Source organism: Bactrocera neohumeralis, chromosome 2, assembly GCF_024586455.1.
Source record: "Bactrocera neohumeralis isolate Rockhampton chromosome 2, APGP_CSIRO_Bneo_wtdbg2-racon-allhic-juicebox.fasta_v2, whole genome shotgun sequence".
Classification (NCBI taxonomy): Eukaryota; Metazoa; Arthropoda; class Insecta; order Diptera; family Tephritidae; genus Bactrocera; species Bactrocera neohumeralis.
Window position 1 is genome coordinate 15,275,505 of NC_065919.1, and position 19,827 is coordinate 15,295,331.

The 19,827-nt window shown below is 36.7% G+C and overlaps 1 protein-coding gene across 1 annotated transcript in view; it reads right to left on the bottom strand.

The window, feature by feature from the left end:
• LOC126767446 (ras-like GTP-binding protein RhoL) overlaps positions 1 to 19,827 on the bottom strand; it is a 31,256-nt gene that overhangs the window by 2,205 nt on the left and 9,224 nt on the right. The gene's annotated exons all lie outside the window — the stretch shown is intronic.

Consider the following 19,827-nt stretch of genomic DNA (forward strand, 5'->3'; position numbering starts at 1 on the left):
GTGAAAATATTGAAAAGTGTGTGCATTTCTCTTGTGGGGAAGTTTATGTGATTGTAGTTGTGCGCGTTTGATTGCATCTGTTTGCATATGCAAGTTCGTTAGCGTACGAATAAGTGGTATATTTTAGTGAATGAATTACCCAGCAAGCATTTTGGTTGCCACTCATTCGTTATAACCGCGGAGTATATTTAGTTTTCAACGAACTTTGTAACATCAGGAAGGAAACGTCTTAGATCCTATAAAGTAAATATAGCTATAAATTAGCAGCGTCGATTTCGCTATGTCCCTCTCGCAACCTCTTAATGCGGGAACTAGTTGCTCAGCTTTTGATTTATCGATCTGAAATTTTGCGTACATGCTTTTTGCTCCAAGATGTTGCTCATTTGCTAGAACCGCTGATATCGGACCACTATAACATATAGCTGCCATACAAACTGAACGTTCAAAGTCAAGTCTCTATGTGGAAAACTTTTTTATTTGACGAGATATCAACATGAAACTTGACATGTATTATTATCTGAGACAACGTTATAATCGACAAAAAAATTGTTCAAATCGGTTCACTGTAGCATATAGCTGTCATACAAACTGAACGTAAGATATCAAGTCCTTATATGGAAAACTTTTTTATTTGACGAGGTATCATCACGAAATTCGGTATATATTATTGTCCGAGTCAACGTTATAATCCACGAATAAATCGTTTTGATCGGTTAACTGTAGCATATAGCTGCCATACAAACTGAATAATCAAAATTAAATTTTTATATGGAATCTTTTCTATTTGTAGTATATATAGTTTCGATTTAACCGAACCCTACGAATTTTCTTGTTTTAATTTAAAATTAAATATAATATTTTTAATTTTTCAATTTTATCAAAGTAAACAAATCATTTACGGGATGGTGCAACACTTTCCCCAACAGTGTTTACCGCCAAATTTACTTGTTCGTTTGCTTTATTGTATTGCTTTTGTAAGTGCATTCCTTATGTTCTTTATATGTTTTATCGACATATCGCTACTGCCACTTTTTCCAAATGTTCACACACACACACACCACATGACACCCCAATGCCGCTGCCTCCACAGCTGCGCCGCCTCAAGTGAGAGTGTGTGCGCCATACCGTCAACTTCAATTGGAGCTACAACAACAAGACTAAGAAACACCGGCAGTGCGCTGCCATCGACACCGGAAATGTTAAGCTAAATTGTAAACAAAATTATCGTAATTTGGATGTGAGGACAGCGCAGCAAGAAATGGAAAAGGAAGAGCACATTTTTGCGAAATCAAACATTACAATATTCGTATACTTGCTCGTCTACGCATTTATAAGTTCTACAACGTTTAAATGGAATACTTGTCACCGTTGACTGACCGCTTTTCGAACACTTTATTACAGCTCTTTAGGATTTCCAAAACGAGCGGGTTGTTCTCATGTAAATTGGAGAAAACGCTTTTTTGCGCCACATTTATAGACTTTAGTTGAGTGAGTTACGTATTCAAGTCGTAAAACATGCTCATCATTCTCGAATATTGCGCAGAAATTGAGGTTAAGTGTGTACATATGTATGTATGTATGTATATAAAGCGTGTGCAGGCTTCTAAACTTTAAAAAACGTTGGAGTAATGCGTGTAATCTATACTTAACATAAAATAATATATGTATTTCATAACAACAACAAAGCGATAAAGCCATATCTACCACTTTTTATAACCAATACTTCATAAAAGTCTAACCATGATAAGTTATGAATTCATTTGTAAGCAGCCATGCAATTTTCATACAAAAACTTTTCATTTATTTAGCAATAAATACCACATTTTAAAGAAAATGAGTCAAAAACGCAATATATATGTATGTATATACACATGGCATACGTATACACATACATACATACATACACACATACATATACTAGTATACGTACATATATAGCAACGACTATTAAATATTTAGCGATTATAGCAGTAGTAACATGATATCACTATACATCGCCACTTATCTTATCGCCAATTAACAACAACAACAACAATTAAAAAACCATAATAAAAAAAATATGTACATACATACAGATATTGTTAGAAAAGCATTCGATGCACGAGTGCAAACGACGACTGAAGAAGCCAAAGGTACTTCAACAGTCATTATTTGCCAAAGAGCGAGCGGTTTTCTCAAATAAATAAATTCTTCAAATGGCTTTAGTTGCCAACGCAGCTGATCGAAAAATTGCTCAGCTTGTTCGTTTGTGTGAAAAAGTTTCAACTTGCGATTACCTAATCATTAGATGAAATGCTATTCCAGCAAATTCTAAAATTTTGCCGAAAGACCACAAGAATTTGGCTGCTGATTAAAAGCTATACCAAGAAGTGTGCTGGATCGAGCAAGAATTTTGCTTATTAAAAAAAATTATATTTGAAAAAATTGTATAGCTAAGGTTAGATTCCACAACACTTGAACGGTTATGTACTGTACTTTGTGTGTATCTTTACTTCAATATCAGCTACCGGCAAGACGCCTTGAACATATCATAAATCTTAGTAGCTTTATTTCTATATTCGTTAATTCACCTGGATGTCTAATAGTATGAGATCCGAGGTGTTGCAGTCTTGCTCTGGTGGTCTGAAGAACAACAAAGCGGCGGGGGCCGATGGATTGCCTTCCGATTTATTCAAATATGGCGGCGAAGAACTGATAAAGTACATGCATCAGCTTCTTTGTAGAATATGGTCGGACGCAAGCATGCCCGAATATTGAAATTTAAGTGCGCTCTGTCTAATCCACAAAAAGTGGACCCCACAATTTGCGTCAACTACCGTGGAATAAGCCTAATAAAGTAGGAAGTCAGACATTCCTCAATCAAACTCAATCAACTTCTCTTCTTCGCTATCACATACACAACTTTGTTTATAACTCCACTTTTGGTAGTGATCATAACTTCCAAATAGAACATATAAAAACAATTTATTCAGATCTTTCTTGATGTAACTAAAATTTATTTAAAATTCACCCCATCAATCTGTGCAAAAGTTAAGCCCTCCTTACAGCTTCCGTCTACAAACCGTTACACCTCATGTAAGCTACATTTTTGATTATTTTATTCAAAAACAAATCTGTTCACACATTCAAACAAATTTCTGTACCACTCTACAGTTACGGTATATACTAAAATTTTCTTAACCATTTCTTGTCATATTTCAAAAATTCAATCACTTTGCGCTCAAAACGCTCTAAATATTATCTGCAGCAATTAATCTATGCTCACAAAAGTCCACATCTGCGTATACTCGTATACACTTGTCTGCAGCTAGCGCCACAATGGTCCACACTTAACCCCCAGCACCCTAGAACCCAAACAATTAAGGTTAATTGAAGCCACTTCATCTTGAAAATCGTTAAAATAGTTTCATTTCGTATCAATTATTTGAGTATCGTAGAAAGGTGACGGAAAGAGGAAAGAGAGGGTATGAGAAACAAAAAAGCAGCTGCAAAAATTCGTGCCGAAAATGTAAGCAAAGTATTTGAAATTTAATCGAAAACTGGAAAATAATCCATTAATAATTATGAATAGAACATAAATAATTTTGTAAATTTATCTATTACATTGGTTTGCCGAAGTACTTTCTTTCGTAGCTGATAAAATTGTGCTCTGAATTGTTAGGTTAAATAAAAAAAATATTTCGAAATGAAGCTATTACGCTAATTGCACACATTTAAATCAAAACATTTAAATTTTTATGATACATGATACGGCATATTGATTGAAAGATCACCACAAACTAATAGGTACTAATATCAATATTATATCCGATCAAGCTGGGAGTTCGAAGAAAAGCAAAAAGGATAAACGAACTCTTCAATGCAACGTTATCCAGACAGTTCACACAGATGAAGTCGTTTTCTTGCAGTTGAGTCGCTGAAAATAGTTCCACAGAAAAGTCACTGGCCTTCCATCGTAAAACACATTTTTGGCAAAATTATTATTATTATTTTATTCAACATAGTTCCATTCAAGGGTGATACACTGGTTATAGCGACTCTCTAACTTTTCTATACAATTTTTGTAGTACGACTTGCCCTTTGTTTGAAAATAGGCCGCAGTTTCGGCGATCACCTCTTCATTCTTTTGAGATCTGAGAGTAGGAAATAGTCACTGTGTGCCAGATCTGGAGAATACGGTGGAAGCGGAAGTAATTCAAAGACCAATTCAGGGATTTTTGCCATCGTTTTCACAAAGTTGAGACACGTTGCATTGTCTTTATGAAACAGCACTTTCTTTTTCTTCAAATACAGCCGTTTTTCGGCGATTTCGTCCTTTCAACGGTCCAATAACGCTATGTAATAGTCACTGTTGATGGTGCTTCCTTTTTCAAGGTAGTCAATAAAAATAATTTCATGCGCATCCCAAAATACAGACGCAATAACCTTGCCAACCGACTTTTGAGCCTTTCCATGCTTTGGAGCGGGTTCATCGTGTGCAGTCCACTCAGGTGACTGTCGATTGGACTTCAGAGCGATATGATGGTGCCATGTTTCATTTATTGTCACATATCGACGCAAAAACTCTGGTTCATTACTCTTGTTCATCTCCACACACTGCTCCGAATCATCATTTCGTCGTTGTTTTTGGTTAAAAGTGAGCTCGCGCGACACCTACTTTGCAAAGAGCTTTCGCATACCCAAATATGCGTTGATGATATGATATATGTACATTGTCAGTTGATATCCCTAGAGTGCCTGTTATCTCGACAACTTCACTTTGCGGTCATCCAAAATTTTTTTTGGTGGCTTTTTGATGTTTTCGTCGTTAACAACATTTTTTGAGCGCCCACTGCGTTTATCGTCTTCGGTGCTCATTTTACCACATCTAAACTTAGCATAACAGTCCTTCACTCAAAATTATATAATTCACAAATTAATGATCCGACAGCTGTCAAATTTATACCCGCGCCTTTTGAAGGTTCGGGTCAACTAAAAATCTTATGGATTTAATACTAGTAGCGCCATCTATATGTCAAGCCGAAGCTTTTCAATTGTACTGTTAACTACACGTCCCTATAAATCTCGAAGTAACTTCCCTCGAACATCAAGAACTTTCAACGATCGCCAAACATTGTACTACTACGCCTCAATAGCTGAGCAAGACAACAGTTTCCAAAGAATTTTATTTTGATTAATGTTTTTTGGGAAGTTAATTAGTTTCCTTTTCCGAACTTTTGCTTCATTTTTGAAAGAAGAAAACTTTGGTGGAAATGTTAGATCTATAAGCAGTCTTTTTTTGTCGTTGGCGGTTAGAAAACAAAACGTTTAAATTTTTTTCTCGAATTTTAAACAGTAACCCTTTTTATAATATTCAGAACTGAGCCTACATCAACAACTCATCAGCCAATGGCGCGTTTTGTGCCCAAAATCACATCGTCATTTACAGTTTTAACCTTTCGTAGCAGACAATATGAAAACCGTTCTGTTGCAAGCCGCTTTCCGCCTCATCCCACCACTCCCCTTAGCTTAAATGATGCCTCACATAACTTTGTGTGACTCATATCATTCCCAGTTCGTTGAGATGACGCAGATTTTGGTATTCAAATGGTAAGCAATGTATGTGTGTACTTACATATATATGAACTCGTGAAACCCGTTATTAAACGTGAAATTGTTGATTAACAATTAAAGAAGAAGAAACCACAATGTAAACGATAAATGGCGGCAAAAAACCACTTGCGGTCAAAGACACACTTTTCATTAGAACAAATTACAAAATTACTGATTTATTCTTATGGTTATAGTTATATGTAAATACTATATGCGATATATGTATGTATATCTATGTTTTTATAGTGTCTCATAATTTATCATACTCATTTTATGTGGAAAGTCTGTGATTTATCGCATTTCATTTTATTCACAACTCCTTGCTTTGTCAAACAGGAATTGATGATACAATTTCCCTGGCTTAAGGGGACGACAAGAATACTTGTGAAAGCTTTTCTCCCTCTCTTTCTCTCTTTCTCTCTCTCTCGATCTTGGTCTCGGCAAGTCGCACTCTCCGCTGTCAAGCGTCAAAGCTCGATGAGTGTAAACGCCTCTTCGCCCCCCTCTTTCCACACGCTCAGGTGACTCACTGCCTTAAAAGTGCTGGCATTGTGGGCCATTTGTTGAGCCACACGCGTCACACGTTGGCTGTTGACAACCGCTATGTAGAAAACGATGAGTAAATAAATTTGGAAACCGTTTTGGTTGGCGTGAATTTAATTTATTCATGCTTCTAAGAATTTTTATGATTTTTAGTGGAAGTAGATAATTCGGAGTGCAGTGGCCGGTCGAGCCGCTTTTCGTTTCGAAGTCTTTCTCTTTTGTTGGCTTTGTTTTAAAACTTGTCACAGCTGTTTTTGTTAGCCGTTCGAATCTGGTCGACTTGATCATGTTGTGTCTGTTAAACTGATCAACCGGTTGTTTATTATATGTCTGTATATTTGTGTATACCTAACTACTACTCATGTATGTATGTATGTACAAACTTATGTATGTATATAAATGACTAGTAGCTTGGTATGTGGGTCACGCGTGTTGCTCTGCTGTTTGCAACGGCTTTCAATGTTGCAACAGGTTCTTTTCTAGATTGTGGCTTTTATAGATTATGGTTTTTATGGGTTTAATTAAAATTGTTTACTTTTAATGGACTAAAAAAATCTGACAAAACTGATGAACAAATGATTCTCACGGAAATGATCAAAAGGGTTCAAGAAAAAATAAAGAGGCCTTTTTACTGCTTCGTTCCAGATCTCATTTCTTGTAATTTGTGATCTGAAAGGCTCCTAATAGATGCTTCGCGCTTACGAGAGATGACTGCGTAGGAGAGGCCATCCAGATATAAAAAAAAGCTATAAATTTTTATTCTGTCGATACCTCTAGGCTTAGGTGATCATAATACACATATGGGTATACTTATATATATACATATGTATAGTACACTTTACCACATAATCAAGCCGCCCAGAATGTTTTTTCCTTGTATTTTCAGAGCTGTTCCCTCCAAAGTAGAACTCTCATGATCGAGGACTGCTTATTGATTATTTATAGTATACCTAGGTTTCAAACCGTTATGCAATAACAGTTTAACTAATACTTTAATTAGTGTCAGATACACACAAGTCTGATTTAATTGCCTTAAAAATGTACATACATATAAATTATAGTACAGTACTATTACCAACTATTTCAACGAAAATCGGTACGGTGGGCCGAAATGCATAGGTATTCATGCTTTGCATAAAATAGTAATTAACGAGTAAGGATGATCCGAAGTTCGGGCATAACCGAATAGCTTCCGACCCGATTTTATCTATTTTTGATACAAGAACACATTAATATTGGGAAAAGATTCTCTCTCTTTCTGAATTCTGAATTTCCTTAATATATCCCAGATTGAACGATTTTTTTCGGTATAAAGCGTTATGCACTGAGGTCCACACTTTATCGGCGACTAGATATCAAATACATAGATTGTATATCTGGTGGCCGGTAAAGTTATGATTCGATTTCAACAATTAGTCGTAAGATGGCTTACCCTTACCACACTATTGTGCAAAGTTTGATTCCGACACTATATATTGGAAGAAGCGAGGAAGAAAAGCGAACTACAAAATTCGTTTGCGCACATTTTCGCACTGCTCGAAGAAGTGCTGGAAAGCTTCGTGCTCAGCAAATTCGGTAAAAATAGCTTCAGTGGTTTGTCGGTGGAGTTATGCCAATTTTTCAAAAATATTCAATTATATTTTTACAACTTAGTTATAGAACTTACTTATAGCACTTCGTAAGTTTTTCTTTGATATTATGTTTTAGACAGGGCAATAGTCCAATTCTCATCATCATACTAACGTCCTCAAATATGCCACAAAATATGTTTGCCAAGATCAAGATATGTATCTCAAACAATTCAGCTCAGCTCAGCTCATCTCATCAACATCATCACTCTAACGGGTGATTTAAGTAGAGATACTTTTTTCATTAGATTTTTGTTCAGTATTGTTCGGCATTTTATCATGGAAAAATTTACGGGACAACCTTTACCAGGCGCTCAACTTTATTACGAAAATTCATGTTCTGTAAAGAATGTGTTTCGCGCGCTTCGCTCAACTTTTGGTCAAGATAATCGGCCTACTGACCTTACTATTCGCAACAACATCACCGGTCTTGAGACCCAGCATTCATTAATGGATAATATTCGACCGAATAGACCACGTTCAGCACACAGTGAAGAAAATATAGCAGCTGTAGCTGAGAGTGTAACTCGAATTGACGTATAGAACGATTGGACACATTTACGTCGAAATCCTAAATTGAAAGCTTACAAAATACAGCTTGTGCAAGAATTGAAGTCGCTCGACTTTTCCAAGAGACAGAGAGAAGCGATTCTCTCTTTCGACGTGTTCGAGTTAAATTTTATTCAGCGATGAGGCTCATTTCTGGCTCAATGGGTATGTAAACAAGCAAAATTGCCCATTTGGGACGAAAAGCAACCTGAAGAGATTCAAAAGCTGTCATTTAATTCAGAAAAAATAACCGTTTAGTATGGTTTGTGGGCCGGTGGAATTATCGGGCCATACTTCATCAAAAATGGATTTATTGAAAGAACACTTCGGTGAGCAGATAATATCAACTTTTGCGCCGGTCGATTGGCCACCAAGATCGTGTAATATCACACCGATAGATTTTTCCTGTGCAGATTTGTAAAGTCTATAGTCCAAGCGGACAATTCCGCTTCCATTCATATAAAATACTTCCAGTAAATAATCTAAAATCATAATTTATGCCATTAGTTCTAATTATGGCAAATAAATACCAATTAAATAGCTAAATGACGGTAAAATTATTGTAATGTATAATTAGTATCAAGAAAGCTGATACCGTAATTCTAATAAATTTCGATGCAGTTGGGCACGGACCTGCAAAAGTAAAGTTTCGCCACGCGCTAACACATCAAACTCGTCTCGGCATGGTTAAGTCTTGGCAAAAAACGATTTTGATAATATGGTTTGCATTACTTCGTTCAAAATCGGTGGAGACAGCAGTATCTACAGAGATTACACAACAGATACAATTCTATAAGGATTTCCTTATGCAAATATATGCCGAAGAGAAGTTTGAAAGCTGTATGATTTACGGAGAGGTACGAAAGAGTGAAACCCTTAACTTATTGCTGCGTGTTGTCGTCGAAAATTTCAAGAAACCGACTATTATTCAAAACGCAAATACGTCTTACGAAATTGGAAATTTATTCAGCAGTGAAATACTCATCATCGCACGGTTGGAGTATCTTGAAGTGGAACTAAGGATGCTTGCCAAGGCGCTCAATCGCATACGACAAAAACGTATAATACTCATCGCAACTGAGCCTGACCTTAAGTCGAAACGCGATGAGTACCTATCGCAGCTTTTCCAATTGTGCGAAGTAGAAAAAATGCTTAACGTGGTTGCAATCCCTGTTGATTTTCCTCAGACCAAAGTTTTTTACAGCTATACAATTTTTCCGAAATTTCATTTAGAAGAGAAAACGTTCGGTTCCGGTGGTGTAGAGGTTTTTCCGCGTCGCTTGAAAAATCTACATGGATATGGCATACGCTCAATGCCCGATCAAATCCTACCGCACTCATTTGCGTACGAGCTGGACGGACGTGTACAAGTCGGAGGTTATTTAGTGAAAGTTTTGCAAACATTCGCAACAAGCATAAATGCAACACTATTCTATCCGTTACCAATAAAAATAAAAAATTACGATCCAGTGGGCGTGGCCAAAATGTCGCACGACAATGTGATCGATATACCCATTTCCAGCAAGTTTTTGTTGAGAATGCAAGATTTAAATGAGGGGTCGAGCCCTTTTGCTATCAGCGATGTTTGTCTGATGACACCAATAAAGTGGTACCGCACAATACAGAGTTTTTACGAAGCATACGCGGATAAAACATATTTTCAAATTATTATAGTCAGCACTATTATGACATGGACCTTGTGCTATTGCTGTCGATGGTTGCAATACAAGCTAGATGGCAGGCCTTACCATGAGACCGTACTGTCGGCGTTCACTGATCCAAATTATCTTGCCAGCCATTTTGAGTTGGGCAAACCTGCTAGATTACCACGTTTGGTTACTTTGCGAGTTATAGTTGTTATCTCCATGTTATGGACTTTATGTGTCTACACCCATTTTTCGGCAAATCTAAATACATTTGTGACTAAGCCAGCTACGGTACAGAATCCAAAGAATTGGGATGACTTCAACAGACATGATTTCAAAATATTGATCAGTGCGAACGTTTACAAATATATGTTTAAACTTTGTGGCGACTTTTGCGAAAATACTGAGCAATCCTGGGTGTTTGTGGATACATTGGATGAATTTCATCATGCGTTCTATAATTTGAATAACAACTATGCGTATCCTGTCGATCTATTTTTTTGGCATTTTGTCGAACTGAAAATGCGTTCGTTAAAGCAACCCGTTTTTCGTTTATCTGATATGTGTTTGAGAAAACGTCTCTTACGTGCTATACATTTGCCCGAAAACTCAATTTTCAAAGAACATTTAAACCTATTCCTGACCAGATGTGCTGATCATGGCCTATATAAGGTTTGGCTTGATTCAACGCATTTTGAAATGGAAAAGTTAAAGATCTATAGCAAGATTAACACAACTGAACATTTGACACGACCGCTGGATTTGGCCTACTTTTCAATATTGTGGAAAGTACTTGGAGGGGTTTGGATCTTGAGTACTTTGACATTTGCATGTGAAGTAATTATTGGATGTTGGCAGAGAAGAGTTCAAAGAAATAATGTTTCAAAATAATATCAAATAAATGGTTAAATATGTTTAGTACAAGTGATTTATTTTCTAAAACAGTTTACAGTGTTGCTCCAATTTTCGAAAAGGCATAATGCTATATCGTTTTTAGAAAATTCTTGAAATAAAAACTGCTGGCTCGTTAATATAATACTTGCCACAGAGACTTGTTTGATAGCCCAGCGCCGGTTATGGACCAAAAGACTACTAGAATAACGGAAATCATTATGTTTCCGATTTCACACATTTTCGGCATGGAACTGTGGTAAAGTTAATTTAATTTTGCCAATATATCATACGCATTGTCCGATATATACGGCATCAAGTTAACTGGGGAATGACACGAAATGTTTTGCTCCAAGACCTGAAACGAAGCGGGATTATCCGCATAGACTTTAGACTCACACAGAAAACAGTCCAACGGTGTGATATCACACAATCTTGGTGGCCAATCGACCGGCCCAAAACGTGAAATTATCTGTTCACCAAAGTGTTTTATCAATAAATGCATTGAATAATGCAATATCTGGAAAGTGGCGCAGTCTTGTTGAAACCAAATGTCGCCGAGATCAGAAGCTTCAATTTTAATCATCAAATAGCCGGTTATCATGGCGCCATAACAGTGTTGTTGTTGTAGCTGCAGAATTCTGCCGAGTTGACAGTTCTTGACCGGATAAAAATCCGGGTCCGTTCCGGTTACGTAGACCCGACTGCCGTGTGAACGTAACAGTCGCGATAACAGTCGCCATTGACGGTTATGTTCTCACCGGCATTATTTTTAAAGAATTATGGATCGATGATTCCATCGGCCCACAAACCACACCAAATCGTTTTTTTTTTTCTGTATGAAATGACAGCTCTTGAATCTCTTCAGGTTGCTTTTAGTTTCAAGTGCGATAATTTTGCTTGTTTATATACCCTTGAACCAGAAACGCGGATGATCGCTGAACAAAATTTGGCTGAAAAACGTCGGAACTTCTTGGAACTTTTCAAGAGGTCATAGCAAGGCAGTGTGGTTTGGCAAGGTCGAGCGGCTTCAGTTCTTGTATGTATAAGCTGTATTTTGTAAGCTTTCAATTTAGGATTTCGACGTAAATGCGTCAAGTCGTTCCATACGTCAGTCCAAGACGGGTGATGTTGTTGCGAATAATAAGGTCTTCTCTGTACGTGGTCTATTCGGTCGAATATTATTCATTAATGAATGCTGGGTCTCAAGACGGGTGATGTTGTTGCGAATAGTAAGGTCAATAGGCTGATTATGTTGACCAAAGCTGAGCGAAGCGCGCGAAACACATTCTTCACAGAACGTGAATTTTCGTAATAATCTTGAACGATTTATAAACGTTGTCCCGGCGTAAGTCTTTCCATAATGAAATGCCAAACAATACTAAACAAAAATTACATGACAACATGTCACGACTCATGCGTGATTTGTCAAAAAAAAAACTAATGAAAAAAGTACCTCTACTTGGATCACCCGTTATACTAAGGTATATGAAGTCTAGTGTGATAGTATTGACCCGATTTTATCCATTTTTGTAGTCATTATATATTATTAGCAGAAAAGATCAGCTCTAAGTTCAATTAAGATATCTCACATATTTACCGATATTTATGGTATAAAGTCAAGCGACTATTTAAAAATCCTCATATTAGGCATATGGCAGCTATGAAATGTATTTACCAGATTTTATACAATTTTGGCAATTATGACATACTATTACCAAGGGAAGATGGGCACCTTAAAGGCACTATGTGTGATAACTCTATATATATATATCTCGATTCGTTTTAGGTGCGACTTACAATCGTTAGGTAAACAAATATATTATTATCTGTGCAACATGTTGCGAGAGTATAAACATATTGCAGGCAAAAAAAGTAACAGAACACAAAACGAAAACAGAAATCGGTCTTAGTCATCAATGGCAAGCAGAAATATTAAAACTAATGGCATGCAGTGAACGATATTACAATAATATCTATGCGGCATTATGACAAATGTTAAATATATAAATATAATATATGTATGTTCACATACATATGTATGTGTGTTTATATGGCCTAGAAAAATATTACTTTCCAAGGGAAAGAACGTTAACATGATGTACATGAGTATATACCTACGAGTACATATCTATATTTATGTATATATGGAGTAGTAGTATTGATATTTAATCTTTTTACAGTATTAGCTATAAGTGAGTGTACAATTAACTCGTTGACCATTCGAAATTATTATGAAAACTGCAAAAAAGTAATGATGACTACAATAATAAAGCAATACGGACTTGGAAAATGAATTGAATCACTTGTGGTAAAATTGTTTAAAAATCAACAGATACGTTGTTTTCTTCCTAAGAAGCTGCTCATTTGTCTCAACCGTTGATATCGGATCTCTATATCGTATAGCTGTCATACAAATTGAACAATCGGGATCAAGTGCTTATATCGAAATATTTTTACTTTGACCAGAAATCTTCACGAAATTTGTACAATCTGTACAATCATCGGATAAATTTTTGAGTTCGGACCACTATAGCACATAGCTGCCATATAAACTGAACGATCAAACGAAATTGAAAGTAAATTCCCCGGCTCAATAATATTTCGAAAAATGTATTTCGCTAAGTTGATAAGACTGTCCTTAATTAATATGTCAAAAATGTGCGCGATCTGTCAAGCGGTTTGTTTACAACAGTTGCGAATGTTGGAAAAGTCTTGCAGTGATTCAGTTTTATCAAAAACATTAGCCGACGAGTGATACAAAGCCTTAAAAGACGGTCGTGAGATAAAAATTAAAAAAAAAATGAAGAATATGGGGCTTGGGAATCATCAGTGAGGTATTAGAGAGATGGCAACAGACCCGCGAGTCCGTTCGAATGATTTTGGGTAGATATTTTTTTTTTATGAAACGCGTTTCTGCTCGACTCGTCCCAAAAAGCTGAACTTATTTTTAAAAGTACTGCAAACATGTCTCTTTGGACGTACTTGATCGTGCGAATTCCGATCCCGAGCTTTATAACTACATGGGTTTATGAGTTTCCCATGCAAACAAGTCAACAATCCTCGAAATGGAGGGAAAAACGAGGCGAAACCAAAAAAACCCAGCCAAAGCCGCTCAAAAATCAAGAAGATGCTCATTGTTTTTTCGATATTCGAGGTTTTGGTGCATCATGAATTTGTACCTGGGGGACAGACGGTCGATAAGGAGTTCTATTTGGCGTGAGAACATCCATCGAAAACGGCCGAAATAGTGGAAGAACAATTCATAGATTTTACACGATTATCACCATCGAGCCACGATTATGATCGAATTTAAAGCCAAAAACGCAATGAATACGATATATGAACCACCGTATTCACCAGATTTGGCTCCTTTTGCTTTTTTCTTGTTCCCCAAACCGAAATTACCGCTCCATGGAACCCTTTTTCTGTCGATCGAAGAGATAAATTAAAATTCGCTGAAGGAGCTGAGCTGAAGGCCATAACAAAAAGTGCTTATGAAAAGTGTTTCGAGCACTGGAAAACTTCTTGGCATAAGTGTATTACATTTGGTGGGGATTATTTTGAAAGCAACAACATATGTAAATATTGATGAATAATTAAATATTTCACGTTTTATTTACAATTTCCGCATACTTTTTTGTCACAATTTATATACTTTCAAAATAGGATTTTTACAAAAATAACAACTCATTATTCGTACTTATTACGGCAAAGTAAACACAGTATTGATTTAGTACTGAACGTACAAAGAAAAAAATTAAAAAAAAAAATTTCCCGCCAATTTGATAAGACGAAGGCCAGCAAGTCAGCGCCACCAAAAATAACAGCAAACAGCATCCTTTCATACTCGTTTTAATACCTAAGTATGTATGTATGTATACCCAGAACAGCATGCAACAAGTGCGTGCATCATAAGTAAATATATGTTTGGTCCAGACGAAGCGACGCATAAGCACAAAGCCAGAAAAGGAGAACCGAAAACGGAGGCAGTCTGCTAGCTGCCTATTAATAATAACAAAAAGGCACTTATTATACACACCCATATACATACATATATGTATGTATGTATGGTAACTAGAGTAAACAATGCTGATTACTAGCTGTCGGCGGCGGAACCACTGACGTCTAATGAGCTGTGATTAAAAAGCGATTAAGCCGCGAGCGCCATCAACAAAGAAGTTGATGGTTTGGCTTTTTGTTGTTGCGCAGAATTCTTCCTACAAGAAGCTGCCACCAATTACTGTGCGTCCACTTTGAGCACCGACATTTCCAATGTGTGGTGTCATAATACTCGTATATAGTAATATATAATATTTTAATAATAATAAGCATGACAAAGTAGTGCTGAGTATCGAATTTCATTTTCTATATACATATGTATGTATATATTTTAATTGAGTAGTAACTGATTGCAAATATCTATTGTTTTCATAAAAAAAAATTCCAAGGAACATATTTCAAACACACATTATGCGCTGTTAAAATGGAATGGTTCATGTTGCAAATAGAAATGTGATAAGCCAGCCAAGAATGTCGTGATATTTATACTGGGAATGGGTTTAACCAAGCAAAAGGGAATATGAAATGATATGTGAGTTAAAAATCGACTCACTTGAATGTGTTAAGTTATACTTACATATGTGTATGTACTTTATTTTCTAAATTACCAGGGTAGTACAACAAGTTTTGAAAAACGGCGATTAAAGTCTTGAGTTGTAGCTTTATTGCACCAGCTCTACTTTCGTGGAAAAAAACGAAACTTTCGCTCAAAATATTCAATCCTTCTGTCACAATTCCTCCGAAAAATGTTGAGTTTTCATGATAAGGCTTAACTCGAAAAAAAATTTCGAATCGTCTTCATTCGGAATTTACTAAAAATACTTTTGAAATAAGTGTTGAAAACAACAACTCATGACTAAAAGTCAGATAAAATTATTTTTAAACAAAAGTTATAAGGGTTTTTAAAAACGTCGCTACAAATGACAGCAAACGACGGCACATATTTTCCCGCTCTTTTGACATTTCTCTTCAGTAAAGTTTGCCATTTCATCATGGAAAGATATACGATCGAACAACGATTCGAAATTATTAAAATTTACTACCAAATTCGGAGTCAGTGGCCTCAACTTTAAGAGCTGTACGTCCAATTTATGGTCGTCATAATCATGCTGTCAGATCAACAATTGAGCGTTTAGTGGTAAAACTTGAATCCACAAGCACAGTACAAAATGTTCTCGTGCCAGTGAGATAAAGAATTGACTGTAGTGTCGAGGATATTGCTGCCGGTAGCGCATCAATTGAGGAAGACCCAACTCAGTCTCTCACACGTCGTTCTCAAGCTTTGGGCATCTTGGCGACGTCGTTGTGGCGAATTTTGCGAAAAGATCTTTTCCTACATCCTTACAAGATCAAATTGACACAAGAACTGAAGCCGCTTGACCAACAGAATCGTCGTAAGTTCGTGAATTGGGCTAAACAAAAACTTGAAAATGATGCGGATTTTCGTCGAAAAATCATTTTTAGCGATGAGGCTCATTTCTAGCTAAATGGCTTCGTTAATAAGCAAAATAGTCAAGCAGCAATCCACACATATTACATGAGTCACCATTGCATCCCGAAATCGAATTACGATTTGCTGCGGTTTTTGAGCCGGCGGCGTCTTTGGACCGTACTTTTTCTGTGATGATTAAGACCGGCACGTTACTGTGAATGGGAATCGCTGCCGCTCAATTATAACTGAATATTTTTGGCCCGAATTGGGTGATATGGACTTGGACAATATGTGGTTTCAACAGGACGGCACCACAAATCACACCTCGAATGTAACAATCGATTTATTGAAAACCAAGTTTGATGAACGTGTTACCACACGAAATGGCCCAGTCAGAGGGCCAGCCTAGGTCGTGCGATTTGACGCCGTTAGACTATTTCTTGGTGCCCGTGGTGGTCATTCAAAAGAAATCTAGAGTACCATACATAATGGCATCGTAGTATAGTAAACTTAGAGTATATGTATTAAGTTCAACTATCTTTATTCTCTCACTCTCTCATTAGCATTAACCTCATTCTGTTGACTGATATTTGGATTTTATTTAACAATACCTTTTTTTGTTTTTTCTATCATAATTTTACATTGATAGATCGTTTATATGTATGTATATTATACATACATATATGTATATACATACATATACATTCAATTATTTTCATAATCAACAATAACAGTTGAATGCACTCTACATAAATGTCAACTACTTGTTATGCCAAAGCAACTCTGTCGGTTCATTTTTATAGAAATGTCAAAGACATCGACGTCAGTTGCCGACAATGCGATTATATTGTAATAAGTGTTGCAATTGTGCTGAATGTGTATAATAAATAATACATACAAGTCCAGCACTGAAAATAATAGTAATGCGATAGTGCATACAACTTTCGATACAGAAAACCGTTATATTGTATGTAGTGCCATGACTTATCTGTTGCACACCAAGCAGACGCAACGCCACAAGTGTGGGTCATGAAAAGCGGCCTGAGTGCCGGTTCCAGACCACTTGTCATTTGTAAACATTCATTGTCGTCAGAGGAGTAGGCGTTCAAAGCGCACTTTCGTGGCAAATCAGAAGGAAGAGAAAGTAAAAATTCACAATAAGTTATATGTACGATTACATGTGTATATACATATGTATGTATTGCAGATAACGAACAAGAGTCGCGGAATTTCACACATAATCTACATAAATATGTATAAAAAAGGAAAACCTAAAAAAACTGCTGAATACAATGGGGAAAAAAATGTAGTTAAATATAATAAATATGGATGTTATCTCATTTTAGTTGTCAAAATAATTAATTTTGAGCAAATTTTGAAAAAAAGAGAGTGTTTAAGAGAGATACATATATAGAGCAAAGCCTTCTCTTCCTGAAAGGATTGGGAAAAGTGTGAGTTGACAAGAGTGCAGGGTTAAGCATCTAGACGGATGGGACCAAACTAGATAACCGAGTGGGAGGTGGTGTCTTTTCAGCAAAACTGGACCCCAAAATCACCTTCCATCTACCAGCAGTTCGATAAATCTGTTATAAATATGGCTGAGTCTCAGTAAGTCAATCCATGACCTGCTTATCAGGCAGGTAAACGTGACATGAAAGGAATATAGGCCACACATGTCGACTATTAAAATTCAAATAATAATGAGATAAGAACTCTAGTAGCAGGACATGCCATTAGACTAGGAACGCCATGCAATGACTATTATATAAGCGGAGTAGACTATAAAACATCTTATATGCGAATGCAAGACTTTATATAGAAAAATAATCGCAACTGTCGGTCAATGGTTTCGTGACAACGGTTCGGTCCGGTGTTTTTGAACAGATAATTTAGTTAAATATAATCAGAAACTCGGGGTGATTTAGAGAGGAGACAATAAAGTGAAGGGATATTAGTCCCAGCTAACATCTCTGTGTAAGCTGGCTTTGAGCGACACAAATAGCTCCGTAAGGATCGAGAGTAGGACCCCTCCGAGCCGTTCGATACCAAACAAGGTTTCAGACAAAAAGACTCCCTGTCATGTGATTTTATCTATTGCTGGAAAAAATAATACAAACTGCAGAACTAAATAGAGAAGGTACAATATTCTATAAAAGTCTACAGCTGATGGCGTACGCCGATGATATTAATAACATTGGCCTCAACAACCGCGGCGTTAGTTCTGCTTTTTCCAGTATGGATAAGGAAGCGAAGCGTGGTTGGAAACGCGGATAAAATGAAATATCTCCTGTCATCAAACAAACAGTCATCGGATGAGCGACTTAGCTCGCACGTCACTGCTGACAGTCATAATTTTAAAGTCGTAGATGACTTCGTCTATCTTGGAACCAGCATCAACACCAACAACAATATCAGCCTTGAAATACATCGCAGACTCGCTCTTGCCAACAGGTGCTACTTTGCACTGTGTATTGAAAACTAAATTTCTCCCTCGACGAACGGAGACCAAACTCTACAAGTCCCTCATAATTCCCGTCCTGCTATAAGGTACAGAGGCATGGACAATACAACATTTGAAGAGTCGACCTGAAGAGTGTTTGAGAGAAAGATTTTGCAGAAGATTTATGGTCCTTTGCGCATTGGCAACAGCGAGTACCGCAGTCGATGGAACGATGAGCTGTACAAGTTTCATTAACATAGTTCAGCGAATTAAAAGACAACGGCTACGCTGGCAAAGTCATGTGGCAAGGTCAATGGACGAAAACACTCCAGCTCTGAAAGTATTCGATACAGTACCCGCCGGGAAAGCAGAGGAAGAGGACGACCTCCACTCCGTTGGAGAGATCAAGCGGAGAAGGACCTGGCTGAACTTGGTATCTCGAATTGGCGCCAAATAGCGAAGAGAAGAAACGACTGGCGCGCTGTTGTAAAGTCGGCTATAACCGCGTAAGCGGAGTCTACACCATTAAAGAAAAAGAAGGTATCTTAAAGAGCCTCCTAAAAGTCTAGATGCGTTGTTAGACATCATCCAGATTTCCAAATACACGAGTTCAACGGAAAAAATTGAAATTTTTAATTGCTGGATAGGAGTAACGTTTGCGTAAACCGCTTTTTTATTTGGAACAAAGAAAATATCAGATCTCTTAAATCCTTTTCTGGACGGAAAAAATATTTACATTATATAATTCTCCTTTTTTGTTTATGTATGTATGTATGTATATGTTTTTCGCGTAATACTTAAAAAAAATCTCTTGACCTACACGCGTAACTCTGAGTTACGTAACGCTTTTACACACAGCCATCTCTAAAATAAAGGCAGATAGTCATATTCATATAGCTACATATCTACATACATATAAATGATTTTATTTTTGCAAATAAACACCTGATTTTAACAAAGAATATACGTTTTTATATATTTCCAGTTTATACTTGTATGACTGTGCTTTTCGTATAAACAAACTCTTCGTTGAAACCGCAAGCT